Raw genomic sequence first — 23933 nt, 5'->3', positions numbered from 1 at the left:
CACAAGATGCTAACAATATTGTGTGGGATGGCCATGAAGTATATGTCTTTCAAGATCTAGCTCAATCCGCGCTTAAAAAAGAAGAGCACTCAAGCCTCTGACTGATTGGTTACGGTCAAACAAAATCATCTAAAGATGGTCCTTCCCTTTCAGCATTTTCTTTGCACATAAAGGATGCAGAATCCAGATATCCTCTTTCTGTGACTTAAATGCCGCTTACGACCTGTTACAGATTGAACCACTGGCTATCTCTAACTGGGATCCTGTCCAGGAACTGGTGGACCTTCCTGAACTGCCAAGACAAGATCCATGGGAAAGGCAACACACTCCCAAATCCACGAGAGACAAAAGAGATAAAATAAATGCTACTCCCAGAAGACTTCCAATAGGAGACTGACCTATCTAAGCTTTATTTACCGGGTATATTTACACCAATATCATTGCTCTCTCAAATGTTGCACCTTTAATAGGTTCTGGTCTGCCTCTTTTTAGGCTCCACCGATTAAACCTTTTCCTACTTCACCTGTCAAGCTTACCTGAGCTCTTGACCTGATCCTTATTTTACCGAAGGGTGCTATAATGCACTACTGTTTACACTTCCCCCTCTTTCTCCTTCAACCTACTTCTAACATCTACTTCTTTTACTTTCAATAAGTTTTTATTGTCAGAATAAATGTGTCAATTGCACAAGGTACAAAGTGCAAGTTGCATGCGATTCACAAACATCATACACATAATATTCCGATTTTCCTGTTTTACAGAATAGTACAGAAAGGATGCAAGAATATCTGAGTAATAAATGTCTGATATAGACAGTATATATGAACATAGGTATATAAACATAAAAAATGAAAAGTTAACAACATTCCGAGCTGTGACATAAATATAGCATCAAGCAAGTGTGCTGATTGTAGCTGAGACTAACACTACTGCCTGATAGCTGAGGGTAACTATCCTATGACTTTATGCTTCATCCTAACTTTTGTTTTGTTTTCTCGGCCCTGTCGGTCCTCTATTGACTTCCTCCATTTAGATGGGTTGCCGGGCTCACACGTTTCCAAGCTTCCCAATTTGACAGGTGTTGGGCAACACGGAAAGATTGATGTGCGATTATGTATTCGTACGATATTGTAGTATTGACTGCGTTAATAATCTCCTGCAGCCCAGGATTATTAGTGCTTTTCCAGTTTCTCGCGATTGCCAGTCTTGTAGAAACTAGCATGTGTAGAACGCTGGTCCTAAATTTGGTTGGCAACTTGTCTAAACCTATCAACAATAGCGCCAGGGCTGGATTAAGAGGGACAGTATGACCGACCACCTCCAATATCTTATTAAATATTTGGGACCATAGAGAGGTGATTTTCGGACAGGCCCAGAATATATGTAGCTTCGATCCCCTGTGTCCGCAGTCCCTCCAGCAGTCTGATTTCGAGTTTGGGTAAATAGCATGCAGCCTAACTGGAGTATAGTACCACCTTAGAGTCATTTTCAGATGTGACTCTAGGTGAGAGACACATTTTAGGGTGGAAATAACTAGTTTATTTGCGGTATCCCATTGGGTCAGGGTGAAGGATTGTCCGAGCTCAGCCTCCCATGCCAACAGAGGGGCAGTTTTGAGAAAACGGTCTTTTGCCCCTAGGAACATATATACTGGCCTGAGCCCCTTCGAGACTGAACCCACAATCGACCAGTGTGATAACAGTTGGAGGTTACTGCTTACTTTGAAGGAGGGGTTATTAGACAGTGCATGCCTTATTTTTAGCTAAGAGAATGCCTCCTGCTGAGGGATATTACTGAAGCGTATAACCTCTTCGAAGGACTTTAGACCCGAGTCCGTTAAGAGGTCAGCCAGAGTATTAATACTGCAGTCTTTCCAAACATTAATATTCAAATCTGGAACCAAATGTTGGAGAGACTCCAGTGGGGTGAGGTGGGCCACCGAGGTAGGAGCCGCTCTTCCACATGGTATGTTTTCCATTGGGCAACAGATGTGGAGACACAAAAGGCGGGTTGGAGGCCAGAATAGGAATCGTGTAGAGCTGCCATAAGAAGGGCACGCAAGTTGTGTCCGGAGACCTGTGATTGTTCAATGTGAACCCAATGTTTCTCAACATCTCCCTTCCACCACTCTTTGAGTTGGTCAATTCTGGAGGCGAGATAGTAATCGTACAAGTTCGGTAAGCCTAAACCCCCATGCCTCCTCTGTCTGCACATAATGCTTCTGGCAATTCTTGGTCTAGTTTTGTTCCAAGTCAATGCACTTAGCATCCGATTTGGCAGATTAAAAAAGGAATTTGGGACTGGAATAGGTATGGTGCGAAACAGATACAGGAACTTTGGAAGTATGTGTTGTTGAAAAGCTGCAATACGTCCTATCCAGGATAGTTCAGTTTTTGCTATGCTAGTGAGCTCTGGTTGGATTGCTCGCAAAAAAGGGGGAAAGTTGTTTGTGTAGAGTTCATGTGGAGTGGATGTTACTTTAAAACCCAGATATTGGATTGAGGAGTCTTGCCAGTCTAATGGAAATTCTTTTCTCAAGTGGGCTACAGCTAAGTCCAAAATTCCCAGGGGAAGAGCCTGCGATTTATTTTCATTAACTTTATAGTAAGAGAGGGCCCCGTAAGACCGGATAATGTCCATTACTACTTTTAAAGATTTTTGGGGGTCCGTCAGGGACAGGATAATGTCGTCTGCGTACAGTGATATGCAGTGACATGTATTTCCGATCTGTACTCCTGACACCGACGGTGACTGGCGAATTGCTTGTGCCAATGGTTCTAGCGATAAAATAAATATTAAAGGTGATAGGGGGCATCCCTGTCTAGTGCCATTTGACAGGACAAACGGGTCGGACATTACGCCATTCGCTAGCACTTTAGCTGAGGGCTCTGAATAGAGGACCCGAATAGCATTGATCATAGAGTCAGGGATACCCAACTTTTGGAGCACTGAGAAGACAAACGACCAATTTACCCTGTCGAAAGCCTTCTCAGCGTCCAGGGTAACCAGCACAGTTGGTAACCTGTGCCTGTTGACGAAATCAATCAAGTTTACTATCCTTCTGGAGTTATCTGTAATCTGACGTCCCTTTACGAAACCCACTTGGTCCGGTGCCACAAGGGTGGGAATAATGTCAGCTAGGCAGGAGGCCAGTATTTTCGCATAAATTTAGAGATCAGTATTAAGTAGGGAGATGGGACGAAAATTTTGCGGGACGGAGGGATCCTTCCCTGCCTTAGGTAAAGTCACGATAACTGCTTCTAGCATTTCTTTGGGAAGTTTCCCCGTCGTCATGGCACTAGACAGGGATGCATGAAGGTGTGGGACCAGGTAGTCGGAAAAAGGTTTGTAATAGGCGTTTGGGAGTCCGTCTGGGCCCGGGCTTTTGTGATGTGGCAGGCTGCGAATTATTTTAGAGATCTCTGCATGAGACATTGGGGCGCAAAGGGCATCACTTTGATGACCATCCAGAGAGGGAAGGTGAATAGAGTTTAGAAATTTATTTATTTTCTCAGGGGGGGCATGGGTAAAGCCAGGTTCGTCTTTCAGGTTATACAGTTGGGGTAGTAAGACATAAATCTATTAGCTATGGCTTTTGGGTCGTATAGTTTATAAGTCTTAGAGGGATCCCACAGAAATGCTATTTTGGATTTTATGGCTCTCGCTTTTATCCTACTGGCTAATAACTTCCCCGCTTTGTTGGCCTGTGAATAATACCTCGCCTTCGTCTTTTTGAGTGAGAGTTCATATGTGTGTAAAAAGCTCTCTTTTAGTTGTGCTCTAAGAGCTCTCAACTTCTCAGCCAATTCTGGAGAGGGGGTAGATTTATTTATCAATTCTGTGTTCTGTATTTGTTTTATAATGTCATCTTGCGTTTTTTCCCTCAACTTTTTGTGTCTATAGCTTAATTTTTTTTTAAAATGCCCCTGATAAATGCCTTGTGTGCCGACCACACAATAGAGGGGTCCGACACAGAGGCAGTGTTAAATTTAAAGTACTCCTGTAATGCCCTAGACACTTCTTCTTGATATTTTGTATTGGCTAGAATAAATTTGTTGGCCCTCCACAAAGAATTAGGAGGAGCAGAGAATTCTTCCGACACCTCCAGAGTCACCGGTGCGTGATCCGACCAAGTGATTGTTCCGATAGAGGATTTCACCGAGGCGCTCAGGGAATTTCTGTCAACCAGAAATAGATCAATCCGTGAATACGTTTTTTGAATCAAATCGTTTTTATTGAAACAATAGCCGTAGGACATCATAAAAACAATAGTCTTTCCTCATCATATCCACCATGTGGAATCGATATACAGCAGTTTCCATATAAATACCAACATATGTTTATACCAGGCATCTGCATACAGCATGTACACTTGTATAATCCGGTAATGAGACAAAAAATTTGTACCTGTCCTAACTAGCCCCAAGACCCCCCCCCCCCCTTCCCTAACCCCTCCCCACCCTACTAACTGGTCATGAGCCATCCAAGGTCTATATAACCACATGAGTATGAGATAGCCATTCACTCCACAATTTATCAAATTTCTGATAACACCCTCTCTTCACATACACCCCTTTTTCCAATATCAACATGTCATGCACCTTCCGTTCAAACTCTTCTAATGTGGGCGGACTTCCCTGGATCCACCTCATGGCCACCAACTTCCTAGCCACATACAACAACCTCCCCACAGCCACCTTAACCGATTCAGTCCCTCCAATCTCAGACACATACCCCAACACACACACCTTAGGGTCCTTTTGAATTTGCAAAGACATTTTACTGTTAATCATATTCCTGACAGCATCCCAATAAACACCAATAACCGGGCAAGACCACAGCATATGCAACAAATCCGCCCCATCTTCCATACACTTAGGACACTTATCATCACTTCTTACTCCAACCTTTTTTAGGAACACCGGCGTTTTGTATACTCTATGTATGATAAATAGTTGGGACAACTTGCCCTGTTCACTCAAGGACACCCTGGGGACTCCTTCCAGTATATCCTCCCATTTATCCTTAGACATACCTCCCAAGTCAGCCTCCCATTTCTTCATTCTTAAGAGCGGGAACTCCTCTAAGAACCTATCAAGTAAAAGAGCGTACACCTGTGATATCAGCCCTCTTTTCCCCCCTCCTGTCGAGAGAACAAGCTTATGAACCGTCTCCATTTGTGCTATCTCACACCCTTTCCGCAGCGTGACCTCAAGGGCATGCCTCAATTGAAGATATTTATAGAACCATCCCCTAGGGATATTAAATTCCTGCTGCAGGTTCTGAAACGACTTGCATAACTTGCCCTCCATCAATTGGCCAATTCTCATCACTCCATGAGTTTCCCAATTCCGAAGTCCTGTCATGGCAAAAAATTCAGGCAATAGGTGATTTTTCCTAATAGGGGAAAGCTCACTGATTCCACCTACACCTCTCAGTTGCTTCACCTTTGCCCAAACTTTTTTCATAAGTTCAACCAGAGGGACTTTTCCCCTCCCACCATGCATACCTGACCCTTCCAGAATACCCATGAGGTCACGACTGCCCAACCAACGCTGCAATATCTGCCCTGTCATGTCCGGCACTTGGAAGCTAATCCAACCCTTGAAATGCTGACACTGGGAAGCTAAAAAGTAAATCCATGCATTAGGAACAGCCAGGCCGCCTTCCGACTTAGGGTACTGCAATGTCTCCAATTTAATCCTGGCCTGACCATACTTCCATATGAGATCCCTAAATATAGAGTGAACTTTCTTAAATCTGTTCAGGGGTATCCACACGGGAGCATTGTTCAGTACATATAGCAACTGGGGCATCATAACCATTTTCAATAGATTCACTCTACCCACCACTGAAAGAAAAAGCCTACACCATGACCTCACCTTCAACCTAAATTTAGCCAGCAACGGAAACAGATTAAGATCCTCAAAATCCGACAGTCTAGGAGTTATATACAGTCCCAAGTATTTAAATTCATCCACCCAGGGAACCAAACTATCTACACGCCTACCTGCCAGGGCCTGCCCATCAATCGGCATCAAAGAGGATTTTTGCCAATTTATCCGAAGCCCAGAAAAGCCTCCAAATTTGTCAATCAATGCCATGGCCGCATCCAGGGATGCACCCGTGTCACCCATAAAAAGCAGAGTATCATCCGCGTACATGGCCACTTTATTATGCAACTCACCGTACCTGAACCCCTCTATATTTGTTGATAAGCGGATATAGGCCGCAAGCGGCTCTATTGCAAGAGCAAACAACAAGGGTGACAATGGGCATCCCTGTCTGGTGCCCCTGGCGAGTGCAAAACAGTCTGACAACCCTCCATTTGCTCTGATTCTCGCCTTGGGACTAGAGTATAGGACCTTTACCCACTGAACGAACCGCGGACCAAATCCCATATTGCTCAAAACCCCCCACAGGTAGCTCCACTCCACACTATCGAACGCCTTGGCGGCGTCGAGAGCAAGCAAGGCCCTGTCTCCACAATTATCCGCCGGAATATTTAGGCTAGCATATAACCTACGAAGATTAATAGCCGTCGACTTCCCAGGCATAAAACCCGTCTGATCCGGGTGCACTATAGTCAGAATCACCCTGGACAGCCTGTTCGCCAACACCTTCGCCAGGAGCTTAACATCAGCTGTGAGAAGCGAAATTGGTCTGTAAGAATCCGGCATCTTTGGATCCTTCCCAGGTTTAGGTAAAACCACAATTATAGCTTCCCGCATCGAATGTGGTAGCGAACCTGCCTCCAACGAGTGCTCAAACACCTTAAGTAATTCAGGAAGTAATATCCCTTGCAACTTTTTATATACCTCTACAGGGAGGCCATCAGCACCAGGCGCCTTACCATTCGCCATACCCCCAAGCGCAGCTTCCAATTCCTCAAGAGCTATCGGCTCCTCCAACCTTTCCCTATCCTCCTCTGACATCACCGGTAACTGTGCCCCCACCAGGAAATCAGTCAGAGCCTCCTCAGAACTAGAGCCAGTGGAAGCGTACAGAGATACATAAAAACTTTTCAGAATATCTAGTATTCCTTTTGTGTCCTGCCTACCATTCCCCAGGTCATCCCTTAGCTCCTGAATACAAGAGGAGGCACGCTGGGCTTGCGAGACCACCGACAACAGATGCCCCACCCTTTCACCCTCTTCAAAGGATCTTTGACGATAAAAACTCCTCTTTCTCTCTGCGGCCTGCACTAAATGACACCTCAACTGCTCCTGAGCTACCGCCAGCGCTTCACTATTAACCAGGGTGGGGAGTCTACCAAACTCTCTCTCAGCCTCAGCCACTAGAACGTGCGCCTTGACATCCGCCTCCCTAGACCTGGATTTATGCTTGCTAATTTCTTTCATCAGGACTCCCCTCAGGAATGCTTTCATGGCATCCCAGACCCCCGGTATCGAAGCTGTCCCAGTATTAATAGCAAAAAATTCCCTAATTTCCAGAGAGATCCCCGACAAATCCTCCAACACATTCAGCCAATGTGAGTTACATTTCCACAGCCTAGGTCCCTGTCTGAGCACCCCCAGGCACAAGTCAATCTGCACCAGAGAGTGGTCAGACAACGACCGAGGATGATACACCACATCCCTCACCAGCGGCAGCATTACGTCATTAACAAGGGCCAAATCAATACGCGATAGCGAATGATGCGTGGCTGATCTGCACGAAAAAGCACGCTTATCAGGGTTACGCAATCTCCATACATCATGTACACCTATTTCACACATAATATTCCTGAGGGCCCCGCTCCCCGGTGAACCCCCTGCTCCTTCCACCCTACATCTATCTAGGGAGTCATTCAGCGTGCAATTAAAGTCCCCAACCAGAAGCCACGGCAACCCAGGGAAGTCCGCCACAAATTCCATAATCTCTCTCATCAATGGGGAAGCAAATGGTGGGGGCACATACACAGACACCAGCACCAACCGAATCCCATCCACCTTACACACCACACACACGTACCTACCATCAGCATCCACACAGTCCTGCATATGCTCAAATCTAATACTATTGTGCACAATCATGCTCACACCCCTAGAGTGAGAGGAATGGGTTGAATGCAACGCATAGGACACCCAATTTTTACTCATCCATTGTAAATTGTCTCCAATCAGATGCGTTTCCTGAAGACAGCATATCGCCGGCTGAAACCGTCCTAAGTACTGAAAAACACACTGTCTCTTTCTTGCGTCTGCCATTCCTCTCACATTCCAACTTAAAACTCTAATCCCCTGTGACATGGTAGAACTTCCAACCATACATGAATCCCACAGCCCGCTCATACTCCCTCCGCTCAAAGATCATGACCTTAACCCTTCCCCCCAACTGCCACCCAACCCTCCCACCCCCCTCCCTCCCCCCCATATTCAGATCACAATAACTGGGGATCTCTATCCCTTTGATAACAACCTCCCTCTGTAAAACAGGGCAATCCAAGAGCACTTTGACCCTCAACATTTCGAGATCATAACAGATTAGAACACCATTCCTCAGGTAGAGAAACCTCTCCCCATCTGAGAAACACATTTTCTCACCTCCCAGCCACCTACTCCCTCACAGGATCTACCTAATGGTAGCATTGCATAATACACTCCTTAACTGGTGAAACATTAAACACAACCCCAGAGTGCAAATACATATATCAAGTAAATATAAGAACCGCTGCTTAGCCTCCATCAAGTGTCCAGGGCCCCACTCCGCAATTGTCGCTCGTGGACGTCCAGCCACTGCGCGGCCTCTTCCGGATCTTCAAAAAACCTGGTGGATCCCAGGGCCACCACACGCAATTTAGCAGGAAACAGCATAGCATACTGGACCTGTAATCCTCTCAGCCTCTTTTTTATGTCCATAAACCTGCTTCTCCTCCGCTGGACCTCATTGGAATAATCCGGGAATATGGACACTTTAACCCCATTCAGGACCATCTCCTCATTGTCCCTTGATTGCCGCAGGATAGTGTCCCGGTCCTTAAAATGCAGAATCTTTGCCAGTATAGGACGGGGAGGCCTTCCTGGCGGGAGCGGCCGCATGGGGACTCTGTGCGCCCGCTCCACCGCATACAGGGAAGACAAACCTTTTTCCTGAAATAGTTGACGCAGCCAGCTTTCCACAAATTCAGTGGCATTATCCCCCTCCGTCTTTTCTGGCACTCCCACAATCCGCAGGTTATTTCTTCTGGACCTGTTCTCCAGGTCATCTGTCTTAGCATACAATGCAGCTATATCTTTAGCAGTAGTTTTCGCCGCTAGTTGCAAAGGGTGGATATCATCCTCAATGGTGGACACCCTCTTCTCCAGCTCAGAGGTGCGCTCAGAAATCTTATGCAGGTCGTGCCTAATTATAGACACATCCGACCTCAGGCTACCAACTTGCACTGTAAGCACCTTCAGGGTGCTGTTACAACTGGCCACAGCAGCCATAATATCTTTTAAGGTGGGTTCCTCCTCAGCCACAACTTTAGGGCCTACCGCACTTTTAGCAGGGCGTGCAGGGGTCAATGGCGGCCAGTTCACCGCATCCAGAGCCTCCCCATCGATGGATCCATCCTCCTGCTCAGAGGAAGTGTGCGCTTCCGGCTCCTTCTCCTCGGCCCCCTCGCCCATGCCACAGTCCGTACGAGCGAACCTGCTCAGTTTCGCAGCCGCACTCTGGCTCAATTTCGGCTGTAAGGCCGGCCCCTCTTCTTCCTCGGCGCCATGTTGGCTCATCTCCGGCGCGTCGAATCGCGGCCCCTTGCTGGACTTCCTCGGCATGTCTCTGCACACAGGATCGTCACCGCACCCTCCGGTCACCTCTCACCCACCAGGTAAGGATCTAGCAGCTATTCAGTGACTGCTACCACTCTGATTGTCAGGATTTCGGCAGGAGCGATGAGCGGTGCGACTTACTCCATGCGCTCTTAGGCCACGCCCCGAATCCGTGAATACGTTTGATGCGCAGGGGAATAATATTAAAAATATCCCTCTCTGAAGCATGGTGAATGCGCCAAACATCAAACAGGGAGTTAGCAAGTAACACGGGTGTTAACGGAGGGGCACGGGATCTGGAGGTGCCGGAAGAGTCCTGAGATGGGTCAGGAGTCATATTGAAATCACTGCAGATGATAACTCTGCCTTCCCTCAATTTCTGTACTTTCTTGAGTACTTTGTTTATAAAATGCATAGGACGAGTGTTAGGGGCATACAGTCCCACTAGGGTATAAACAATGTTGTTAAAAGAGCACACATGAATGATATATCTCCCCCCTGGATCAACCACCGTATGTTTACCCTGATGCACCACTGAATTACGTATGGCGAACATTACTCCTCTTTTCTTACTCCGACCGTGGGAATGAATCAGGGTCGGGAATGATGGGTGTTTTAATCTCCCGCTATCAGCTTCTAGTAAGTGTGGCTCCTGTGCGCAAAATACATCACATTTAATCGAGAGTGCCTCCTTCCACATCATCCGCCTCTTGAAAGGGCTGTTTAGACCTCTGACGTTTAGGGATCCAACCGTTAATACCATTGTGATAGTTTATAAGCTACGACGATGATCCCTCGGACTTTGCGGAAGGAAGCACTCCCAGCACACTGCATAACCATCTACTTCTTAAAGAACAAATCTTACTCAAAAGGCTATTCATGTTAAATGTAGTCTTATGGTGTATACTTTTTTTTTTTTTTTTTAATACTATTTTTTGTTGCAGTGAATACTATTTAACATATGATTCTCCAGAAATGTTGCAGTGGAAGTCTTGCAGAACTCCTTCACTTCCCCTCGGGAGGCTTAGTATACAATTTCATGACCTATATTATAAGACATGCCAAATAGAAAAAGAGCTCCATTCATGAGTACAACTAGTCCATCATGGCTAATCTCAAAATATCCTCTTATAATGTGAGGGGATTCAATTCCCCCTCCAAGAGGTTCCAAATCTTCACACCTGAAAAAAATGGACTGCTCAGTCCTCCTATTACAGGAAACCTATTTCAGATTCAACCACTATCTAAATCTTTCCTATTCAAGGTTTCCTATTTGGTTCCACTGCGGGTCAGACTCATCAGCCTCCGGGGGTGTAAGTGTGAGCTTCAGCAAAGATACACCTTTCCAATATTGTAACCATATCCAAGACCCTGAAGGTAGATATATTTTAGTTGAAGGCAATTTTGCTAAACAGACGTATACATTTATCAATATCTATGTCCCTAATGTAAACCAATTAGCCTGGTTCAAGTCTCTTTTCCCAATTACACATTCCTTTAGTGAAGGTGTGGTCGTCATGGGAGGAGATTTTAATATCACTCTAGAACCCCAATTAGACTCATCCTCCCAAAGATCTGCTCTGTCTCAGAAAGCATTTAAAATTATACGCAAAAATCTACATGACACTCATCTGGTTGATACTTGGAGAATGCTTAATCCCTCCGGCCGCGACTACACCTTCTTTTCCAATGTACATAGATCCTACCAAAGGCTTGACTACCTGTTCATCTAAAAAAAAAAACATTTATATCTCTGCCAGGATACACAAATAGGATCTATTCATTTATCAGACCACTCAACGGTGTTCCTGAAGATCTCTACACCAGAACGAGCTCCTAGAGCCTTCAAATGGTATCTTAATGAGTAATTAATATCCACTGATACCCAAAAGGAACAGGTGCAAAAGTTGCTGGATGAATATTTCCTATTGAATTCCCTCCCAGGAACTTCCCCTCATGTGCTGTGGGATGCCCACAAAGCCTACATAAGAGGCCAATTCATTAGCATGGGAGCTAGACTCAAAAAAGAAAGGATAGTACAGATAGATGCTCTATTAGCTGAGATACATAAATTAGAACTTCTCCACAAACAATCCTTAATTACTTCCCACTTATCCAAATTGACAGATCTTAGATCAGAACTTAAGAACCTTCTAAACACTGCCTCTGCCAAGTATTTTTTACATTCCCAATATAAATACTCCGCACATGGTGATAAAGCATCTAAATTCATGATGAGTCGAATTAAACAGAGGAAAGCCCATAACTACTTTTGTAATGTACACAACACAGCAAGAATATTAAATATACTATTTCATGCTAAAAAAACTTTCCCTTCCTTTAGCCTTCTTGAGCAGCGATGCCGAGAAGGCCTTTGATAGGGTTAGTTGGGAATTTATGCGATTCACTCTAAAAAAAATTCAACCTCCCAGACCCCTTTATGTCCGTTACGTAGCCCCGCAAAAAATTATTTACATGTTATATTCTTGTCTGTTTTAGGCATTGTTACAATGGATCCGCAAAAAAAATGCAGATAGCATACGGATTTGTGGAAACACAATTTTTGCAGCCCGCAAAACACATATGGTTGTGTGCATGTAGCCTAAGGCTTCTTGCACACAAAATTGTGCTGGCCATGCTGCGAACCGCAATTTGCATGGGCAACGACCGTGGGGATGCCGCATGCGGATTGCGACCCCATTCACTTGAATGAGGTCCACGATCCGTTCATCCCGCAAAGACAAGCTCTATTTTTTTGTGGAAACAAAAGCACGGAATGGAACCCCACGAAAGCATTCCTTAGGGTTTCCGTTCTGTGCTTCCATTCCTTATCTCCAGATTTGCAGACACATTCAAGTGACTAATTGATTCACAACAAATCAAATTTCTTGGCTAACTTTGTCGAAACTGACAAATCAATTTTTTTAAAGCTTCTCTCATCTCTAATGCACACACATAAGTACAAGCATTTGCACATACAGTAGTATTTAAAGGGATTCTGTCACCAAGTTTTAGGCTATAGAGCTGCGGACATGCACGACTAGATCGCCGCTAGCATGTCCGCAATACACCTGTCCTATAGGGCTGTGTGCTTTTATTTTCTTTAAAAAAGGATTTTAGAGATATGTAAATTAGTCTTGTAAGGTGCTCAAAGGTCTGTGCGAACCTTCCTGGTGCCCAGCCACGCCCGCCTGTGAAGGAGCCCAGCACTGCCTATGTCCTCCGAATCTCCTCCTTTCATCACAATAGATTGCAGCAATCTCGCAATGCGCGAGCTCGCGCATGCGCAGTTCCTTCCCTGAGGCTGATGCCAGCAGAGGGAAAGAACACTATACCGGCATCGCCAGATTACAGCAATCTATCTGTTTGGGCGTGGCTGGGCACCAGGAAGGTTCATACAGACCCTTGGGCACCTTACAAAACTAATTTACATATCTCTAAAATCCCTTTTTAAAGAAAATAAAAGCACACAGCCCTATAGGACTGGTATATTGCGGACATGCTTGCGGCGATCTAGCCGTGCATGTCCGTATCTCTATAGCCTAAAACTTGGTGACAGAATCCCTTTAAAAAAATAGCAATGAGTTTTAAAAAGCAAATAAAGCACAAAATCTTTATAATAACTTTTATTTCCATAAATGCAAATGCACTGAAAATGCTACACATTAAATTCCAAATGAAAACAATAACAACATTTATCTAGGTTGTGTTATTCGTTTACAGAATGTAAAGAAAAGGAACATTAGGCTGTTCAAAAAATAGCAGCACCAAAAACTAAAAAATTTAATGTATAAACTGATTTTTTTTTAACTTTACTTTGAATTACGAAGTAATGTTTAGTGGCATGCCCATTTTGTCTGAGAATTGCTTGACATCTGTGTTGCATGGAGTTGATAAACGGTGATGCATGAACATCGTCCGGGATGGTTTGCGAACGCAATCAAATGTTCTCAAACCGCAAGTTTGCGGCGGGCCCCATTCACTTCAAAAAACCTTCAGCTCATATTTGCAGCCACCAAATACTTAGTAGAAGTGCACAAATAGTCCCACAACATGGACAGTGGGGGATCAATGACAAATTATTGTTTCCAATAATGCTTGTCCCTCTATATACATGCGGTCAGGGACGTGCACAGACATTTTGAAGGGCAAGGGGCTTAAGTAAAAAAAAAAAGGGTACCACGAAGCTTACTTTTCTAGAACTACTACCTTATTCTCCATGAATTTTTTATACTGTAATCGTAAACCCGACAGACACATAGTAATGTATATACATGATGCCACATGGAGGGACACTTCCAGTTTGTTTTGTGGTGGCGGACAGAAAATAATGTGGTGCATATAGAACAGACTACACAGTGTAGAGGTATACTGTATATTGTGTGGCACAGTGTATGCTATATGTGTATAACAAACATATTTCACATGTAAACTTACAATTACTTGGCTTGGCCCTTGGGGATCTCGGACACCACTTCCACACTTTGGCCGGGGGCTCGGTGAAGCTGATGTTGTGTTTTATCCTAATGAGAAAGATTTCATAATAACTATTTGGAGAAGGGGCAGTGGGGTCGCAGAGCAGAGAGAGGCTAGTGCTGCTACTCGGGGGTTATACTATGGGGGAGTAATAAAGCCCACCATAATGCCCCCCCCAGTAGTAATAATTCTCCTTATAATAGACAGTGCAAAAAATACCCCCTTGTAATGCCCCCAGTTGAGCTAATGCTCCCATAGTGTCCCCATAATGTGCCAGTATAAAATACCCCTATATAGTGCCCCCAGTAAATGCCCCATAGTGTTCCTCTCCCCCCTTCCTCCTAGTGCCCCATAATGTACCAATATAAAATTCCCCTATATATTGCCCCAGTAGATGCCCTCAGTGTCCCCTATAATTTCCAGACATAAAATACCCCTTCTTAGTGCCCCCTTGAGATGACCCCATAGTACTCCTCTACCCCCTTCCCCATAGTACCCACAATAACGTGTCCCAGTATAAAATGCCACTGTACAGAGCCCTCCATATAACATACTCCTTCTTTGTGGCCTCAGTAGATGCCCCTATAGTGCCCACCAATAATGAGCCGGCAAGAAGTTCCCCCATAGTGCCACCTAATATTGTGCCACCAGTAAAAAGTGGCCCCAATGATGCCCCCCGGCCTTAATGTCACATAACTCCCCCTCAATCCATGTCACATTTCTCCCCCTCCATGTCACATCACCCCCTCCTTTTTACATAACCCCCTTCATGTCACATTCCCCCCCCAAATGGCACATTTCTCCCTCTCCATGGGCCTGGTAGCAGCACATCTTCCCCACCCCCCACGGTACAATTCTCCCCCGACCCCCTCCATGATGGCACAGTGGCAGTGGCACTCACAGACGATCACGACACGAGCTCACTCACAGACCGGTGAGCAGTCGCAGTCAGTCAGCTCAGCTCCAGACTCCCTGCGGGCCGCCCCACGTGACTACTACTGACTGAGTGACCCTGACTGCAGCGCTGAACACTGCTGTGTGGATGCGCCGCATGGGCCCGGCACACGCAGGTTTGGGGGGCGCCCGGCACTCAATAGCACACCTATACCAGTCCTTAAAATGACTTTTGTGGCCCTATTAGCTAGCGTTTGGTGTCCCTAACAGCCTGTCTCTGCTCCACACAGCAACCTCTCCCTACACTGGCAAAACACTGAATCTAAAATGGAGGCCAGATCAGGTTTATTTATAAGGTAGGGGTATGTCCATGTGCTGAAACGTCTTGATTGGCTGTCCTGTACCACCTGATGGATGTGTCATGGGTGAAAGTTCTTCACAATGTAAAAGAATATGGCGGCGCAAATATTGCCATATGTTCGCATGTTCAGCGAATCGCAAACACGCAAAGTTCACCGTGAAACGACCGCCGGGCGAACCGCAAGGCTATCTCTATTGACCAACTTCCGACACCTCTGAGCAAGAATTCCAGTCCAGGACAATGGGACTACATTCCATAGTTCTGCATTTTTAGGTTTACCTCATAAATCACATTTTTTATGTCACTCCAGAAGTTCTTTTACGGGATTAAGGTCAGGGGATTGGACTGGCCCTCTATTACCTGAATCCTGTTTGTAACCAAGGTGGTGTTTGCTTTCTGGTGTGTCTTCTTGTCATTGTCATGTTGAAACATCCATTTCAAGGGCATTTCTTCTTCGTTATAGAGAAACAGGATCTCAAGTATTTTGGAATGTTCAAACTGATTCATGGTCCCTTATATATGATAAATAGGCCCAACACCATGGTATGAGAAAAATCCCCATGTCTGGGGAAATAGCACAGTGAAACTTCTATGTGTGAAGATACCCTTATATACAGTATATATACTGATCCCCTTAGTAATCACCAATACACCTTTTTATGGTGGTGATCACTAAGGAGCTGGGGTCTCGGTCACCGCCTTTTTACAGAGAGGGGGGTTTGGCTCTGACATGATTGCTGCACTCCTGCTCTAATGGCCCAGACCAGCATAAACACAGATCAGGGCCATTTAACCCCTTACCTGCCACGGGCAATAGCACGCATGTCATGTAAGTGGTTACAGAGGTTGCAGACTCCATCTGTCTCTCATCAATAACACACAAATTAGATTGTGGGGTGCCGATGTCAGTGCATGCAGAGTGGACCCTAGGGAAGGCCCCAGCACTATCACCATCTCCCAGCAGGCTGTGCCTCTCTGGAGCAGTCTAATGGTGAATGTCAGTATAACACTGTCAGTAAAATACTACATGAATAGTGCAATGCCTTTTAGAAGTGATCAAACAATCACCTAATAAATTCCCCTTGTGGGACTATTAAATGGTTAAAAAAGCAAAAAAAAAAGTTTTGTTAATAAAAAAAATTAAAAAAACACCTTTTTCCCATTGAAGAAACAATGGAAAAAAAAATATTGTTGTGTCCATAACAACCGGCACTACACAATAATCTTGAAATTTATCCTATATGATGAATGCCTTAATGAAAAAAATGGCAGAAATGCTGCTTTTTGCCACAAAAGAAATGCTAGAAAATGCAGTCAAAAAGTGTGATCTACCCCAAAATTATACCAATGAAAAATGTCATCTCACAAAAAACAAGCCCCCACGCAGCTCCGTAGAAAAAAAAAAAAAGCTATGATTCTTGGGATGTGGCGAAGCAAAAACATTTTCTTCTTTTTAGAAAAGGGTTTTTGTAATGCAAAAGTTTTTGGTATCACTGTAATCATACTGATCCAAACAATAAATTTTAAGTTTTATCCACAGAAAATCTACTACTAAACGAGATAGACAAGGTGGCAAATCATAATGAGGTGGTTATTATGGGGGACTTCAACTACCCAGATATAGACTGGGAAATTGAAACTTGTATATCTTATAAAGGAAACAGGTTCTTGGCAATAACCAAAGACAATTACCTCTCCCAACTGGTTCAGGACCCGACTAGAGGGACGGCCATACTGGACTTAGTATTAACCAATAGGCCTGACAGAACAACAGACGTGCAGGTTGGGGGACACCTGGAAAATAGTGATCATAAAGTAATAACCTTCCAATTATCATTCAAAAGAGCGTTTCTACAGGGAGGAACAAAAATACCAAACTTCAAAAAAGCTAAATTTAGCCAACTAAGAGAGGCCATAGGCCTTACTAACTGGGGCAAAGTCGACAAAAATTAAAATACAGCCACAAAATGGGATATCTTTAAAAGCATCCTAAAATCTCATTGTGAGAGGTACATACCGTATGGGAATAAAAGGTTAAGGAACAAAAAGAAACCAATGTGGATAAATAGAACTATAAAGAAAGCAATAAATGACAAAAAGAAAGCATATCAATCAGTAAAACAGGAGTGTAGCACGGAAGCACTGAAAAACTATAAGGAAAAAAAAAGAATATGTAAAAAACTAATAAAAGCCGCTAAACTAGAGACCGAGAGATTAATCACCAAAGAGAGCAAAACTAACCCTCAAATGTTCTTCAATTATATAAATGTCAAAAAGTATAAATCTGTCGGCCCTTTAAAGAGTAATGAGGGGGGAGTCGCAGAGAGCGATGAGGAGAAAGCAAAGTTGTTAAATATTTTCTTCTCCAATGTATTCACTGAGGAAAATAAACTGTCAGATGACATGCAGAATGTAAAAATAGATTCCCCATTAAAAGTGTCCTGTCTGACCCAGGAAGAAGTACATCAGCGACTTAAAAAGATTAAATAGACAAATCACCAGGACCGGATGGCATACACCCCCGTATCCTAAGGGAATTAAGTAATGTCATAGCCAGACCCTTATTTCTGATATTTGCGGGCTCTATACTGACAGGTAATGTCCCACAGGATTGGCGCATGGCAAATGTGGTGCCAAAATTCAAAAAGGGTCCAAAAACAGAGCCAGGAAACTATAGGCCGGTAAGTTTAACATCTGTTGTGGGTAAACTGTTTGAAGGTTTTCTAAGAGATGCTATGTTAGAGCATCTCAATGCAAATAAGCAAATAACGCCATATCAGCATGGCTTCGTGAGGGATCGGTCATGCCAAACTAATTTAATCAGTTTCTATGAGGAGGTAAGTTCTAGACTTGACAGCGGCGAATCAATGGATGTCGTATATCTGGACTTCTCCAAAGCATTTGACACTGTACCACATAAAAGGCTAGTACAGTCCTGATCAAAAGTTTAAGACCACTTGAAAAATGGCAAAAAATCATATTTTACATTGTTGGATCTTAACAAGGTTCCAAGTAGAGCTTCAACATGCAACAAGAAGAAATCATAGTGAGACAAAACATTTTTTGAGCATTCAATTAATTGAAAATAACGATTAAACTGAAACAGGCTGTTTTTCAGCTGATCCAAATTTTAGGACCACATGCCTTTAAAAAGCCAAATCTGTGCAAAGATGTGGATTAATTGTCATTTTCTGTCAGGTAGTCACACGTTGTGATGGCAAAGGCAAAAAAACTCTCCCTTTTTGAAATGTGGTCGGGTTGTTGAACTGCATAAGCAGGGTCTCTCACAGCGCGCCATCGCTGCTGAGGTGGGACGCAGTAAGACAGTCATTTGGAATTTCTTAAATGATCCTGAGGGTTATGAAACAAAAAAGTCAAGTGGAAGACCGCAAAAATTGTCATCAGCACTGAGCCAGAGGATCCAATTGGCTGTTCGTAAAGACACTGGACGATCCTCGACCCAAATTAAGGCCTTTACTGGTGCTGACTGCAGCCCCATAACCATCAGACGGCATCTGAGACTGAAGGGCTTCAAAAACAAAAAACGTCTTCAAAGAACTTGTCTCCTTGAACGCCACAGAACTGCTCGTTTGGACTTCGCAAGAAAGCACCAAACATGGGACATTCAAAGGTGGAAGAAAGTTTTATTCTCTGATGATAAAAAATTTAACCTTGATGGTCCTGATGGTTTCCAACGTTACTGGTATGACAAGCAGATCCCACCTGAGATGTTTTCTACGCGCCACAGTGGAGGGGGCCCCATAATGGTCTGGGGTGCTTTTTCCTTTAGTGGAACAATGGAGCTTCAGGAAGTGCAGGGGCGTCAAACGGCCGCTGGCTATGTCCAGATGTTGCAGAGAGCATTCCTCATGACTGAGGGCCCTCGCCTGTATGGTAACTACTGGGTTTTTAACAGGACAACGCTACAGTACACAATGCCCGCAGGACAAGGGACTTATTCCAGGAGAATAACATCACTCTTTTGGCCCATCCTGCGTGTTCCCCTGATGTAATTCCAATTGAGAACCTTTGGGGATGGATGGCAAGGGAAGTTTACAAAAATGGACAACAGTTCCAAACAGTAGCTGCCCTTCGTGCTGCTGTCTTCACCACTTGGAGAAATGTTCCCACTCACCTCATGGAAACGCTTGCATCAAGCATGCCAAAACAAATTTTTGAAGTGATAAACAATAACGGCGGAGCTACTCATTACTGAGTTCATGTTTGGAAGTTGGATTTCTGTTTTAGGGGGTGTGCCGGCATACATACATAATTCCTCTGGGTAGCCATCTTGTATGCTTCTGACATATGTAAAAAACTGTGAACTCTCATCTTTCTGAAGCCTGGGTCACCACCGGCCAGTATGATATAGATGGACACTTTTATTGCCACTACTCTGTGAGGCCGGCTATAAAAGGTCATAAAGGCTATACCAGGCCCAGCTCATCCTGTCCTATAAGATAAAGATCAGCTCACTGTCAAGCCTGGCTGGAGCGTGACGTCATTAATTTCCAGGTCTGGTTTGAGGAGAGCTAATAGCCCTTAATTAGCTCTGGGCATAAAACCAGTCCACTTTCATATTTCATTTATGAATCAACTTATGCCCTTTCTGACACCAGATCCAATCTCTACAGAGTATTGTGGTTCATTGGGTATCAAATATGACCAGAGGATGTGATTCTGTAGCAGACCTATGGGTCGTAGAAGAACTACAGGTCCCAGCATTACCGTGTGTGGTCTCATTCTGTATGTAAATAAATAAGGATTGCAAATATGTATTCTGTATAAAAAATATGCTGATGTATCAGGGAGATACGGGCTTAAGTATAATCCTCATTGTAGGAACTGAACTTTGATGGGGTCACAACACACTTGGAGGCCAATCGCTAGGCTTCACAGTCACTCTGCTGCCATTGGCTGACAGGAGTAAGTCTCCTGCCCATGGGAGAGTTCATAAAAATCTGTGCACAAGGACAGAGGAGAGAGACCCATGGAACATCACCAGACACTTAATTGGACATTGACGGCATATCCCTGTATCAGAAGAACTTTGAGGGTCTCTCCTGATACATACTGAAGGGGGTTTGCAAGGATTCAAAAAGGACATATGAACGACCATCTGAAACCCTCCAGAGAAAGTATTATTTCCTCTTTTTTCCCTTTTTTATTTAAACTGTCGTGATTATTTATATTGTTATTATTATTCTGTAGATTTATAGTCATTTTCATTAGATTTGTATGCACTGCTTTTTACCTCTTATTAAAGATTATAAAATCTAAATGGCCAAGTCTTCCACATTCTAAGCTGCTGAACAACGTACCTTGCCTTTAAAGAGACGTTACCAGGTAGTTAGTTAAATTGCTTTTAGGAATTGTAGCTGGGGGTGATTAACTGCGGTTGGTCAGTAAGTGATATCCGGTTCATCCACTGATCTGTGAGATAGTGAATGACCCAGATAGTTGGCTCGTGGACCGGGAACCCACGTGGTGGCAGTTACCGAAGTGTAGTGGGGGGGTGTTAGCCGGATGGAAATACCCCGGTCACGTGAGGTCTCTGTGTGTGCGCAGACTCCGTCACAGACCACTATGTCACAGCTGTGGGATCCGGAGCGATCGGATCCATAGTTCGTGACAGGGGGGTTTAGTTTTTTTTTTTGGAGGTGTGGTCCTAAACTTTTGATCAGCTGAAAAAACAGCCTGTTTCAGTTCATTCGTTGTTTTCACAAAAATGTTTTGTCTCAATCCCATTTCTTCTTGCATGTTGAAGCTCTACTCGGAACCTTGTTAAGATCCAGCCATGCTAAATATGATTTTTTGCCATTTTTCAAGTGGTCTTAAACTTTTGATCAGGACTGTATATAAAATGAGAATGCTCAGACTGGGAGAAAACGTCTGTATGTGGGTAAGTAACTGACTCAATGGTAGAAAACAGAGGGTGGGTATTAATGGTACATACTCAGATTGGGTCACTGTAACTAGTGGGGTACCTCAGGGGTCAGTATTGGGCCCTATACTCTTCAATATATTTATTAATGATCTTGTAGAAGGCTTGCATAGTAAAGTATAAATTTTTGCAGATGACACTAAACTGTGTAAAGTAATTAACACTGAAGAGGACAGTATACTGTATATATACTACAGAGGACAGTATACTACTACAGAGGGATCTGGATAGATTGGAGGCTTGGGCAGATAAGTGGCAGATGAGGTTTAACACTGACAAATATAAAGTTATGCACATGGAAAGGAATAATGCAAATCACCCTTACATACTAAATGGTAAAACACTCGGTAACACTGACTTGGAAAAGGATCTAGGAATTTTAATAAACAGCAAACTAAGCTGCAAAAACCAGTGTCAGGCAGCTGCTGCCAAGGCCAATAAGATAATTGGTTGCATCAAAAGGGGCATAGATGCCCGTGATAAGAACATAGTCCTACCACTGTACAAATCGCTAGTCAGACCACACATGGAGTGCTGTGTACAGTTCTGGGCTCCAGTGAACAAAGCAGACATAGCAGAGCTGGAGAGGGTCCAGAGGAGGGCAACTAAAGTAATAACTGAAATGGGTCAACTACAGTACCCTGAAAGATTATCAAAATTAGGGTTATTCACTTTAGAAAAAAGATGACTGAGGGGAGATCTAATTAATATGTATAAATATATCAGGGGTCAGTACAGAGATCTCTCCCATCAGCTATTTATCCCCAGGACTGTGATTGTGACGAGGGGACATCCTTTGCATCTGGAGGAAAGAAGGTTTGTACACAAACATAGAAGAGGATTCTTTACGGTAAGAGCAGTGAGACTATGGAACTCTCTGCCTGAGGAGGTGGTGATGGTGAGTACAATAAAGGAATTCAAGAGGGGCCTGGATGTATTTCTGGGGTGTAATAATATTACAGGCTATAGCTACTAGAGAGGAGTCATTGATCCAGGGAGTTATTCTGATTGCCTGATTGGAGTCGGGAAGGAATTTTTTATTCCCCTAAAGTGGGGAAAATTGGCTTCTACCTCACAGTTTTTTTTTTTGCCTTCCTCTGGATCAACTTGCAGGATGACAGGCCGAACTGGATGGACAATTGTCTTTTTTCGGCCTTATGTACTATGTGTTACTATGTGTTATTTACATAGAAAAATGAACGCCACAAAATGTTGTGCCTGTGTAAATGGTGATTCATTCATACCTAATGAATGAGCAAACGCTCGTTCATGACTTGATCAAATCTTTCAGCCGGCACCTAATTGTCATTGTTTCTGTGCAGCAGATCATACTTTGTAAACAGTGATTTGCTGCCCAGGAACAATGCTTGTACAGTGGGGGTTTATGCAAGTAAATGTCACCCTTTATCTTCCTGTAGATTAGGCAATTATCAGGAAAGTTTGGTTTGTTTCCGATAATTGCTTGAAACATCATAGATGTAAAACGAGTACACCTAGAGTTTTTGAAGCACCTTTGTTTGGTTGATCAAGAGACAGATGTGGTGCAAAACAGCAAACTGACTGTCACTTAATAGTTAAAACTAATCATATGTGCTGCAAAAAGTCTAGGTGTTGTATCAACCTAACGCTGGGTTCAGACCTGAGCGTTCGCGATGGAGCGCTCTGTATGCGCGATTGTACGGGCGTTTGCAATCGCGCATACAGAGACAAGCGAACGCCCATTGTCGCGCGTTCCCGCTAAAGTCTATGTACGGGAACGCGCAACAAGACGCCCCAAAGAAGCTCATGTACTTCTTGGGGCGTCAGGCGTTTTACAGTGCGATCGTACGCGTTGTAAAACGCTCAGGTGAGAACCATTCCCATAGGGAATCATTGGTTCTTGCCTGTTGAGCGTTTTACAGCGCATAGGAAAGCGCTGTAAAACGCTCAGGTCTGAACCCAGCCTTAGGCCTCATGCACACGGCCGTTGTTTTGGTCCACATCCGAGCCGCAGTTTTAGCGACTTGGATGCAGACCCATTCATTTTTTTGGGGGGCTACGGAACGTACATACTGATGCGGACAGCACTCGGTGTGCTGTCCGCATATTTTGCTGACCCATTAAAATGAATAGGTCCACATCCTATTTGCCAAAAAAACGGAACGGACACGGAAACAAACAACGTCCGTGTGCATGTAGCCTTAGGGCTCATGCACACGGGCGTTGTGCGGCCGTTTTGTGCATTGGGGACCGCAATTTGTGGTCCCCAATGCACGGTAAACATCCGTCTGTAGGCCAGGACGGATCAAGACCCATTCAACTTGAATGGGTGCGGAGGCACGGACAGAAACACCATTGAAGCACTCCGTAGTGCTTCCGTGTGCTTCCATATCATGCTTCTGTTCCGCACCACACCTCCCGGATTGTGGATCCATTCAAGGCCATGTGCATGAGCCCTTAGAATAGAAGACAGATTTCTTAGCTTTCTAAGCGCATTTTTTAATTTTTTATTTTTAATAGA

This window comes from Bufo gargarizans, chromosome 1, assembly GCF_014858855.1.
Source record: "Bufo gargarizans isolate SCDJY-AF-19 chromosome 1, ASM1485885v1, whole genome shotgun sequence".
Classification (NCBI taxonomy): domain Eukaryota; kingdom Metazoa; phylum Chordata; class Amphibia; order Anura; family Bufonidae; genus Bufo; species Bufo gargarizans.
Note: the sequence above shows the minus strand (reverse complement) of the source record.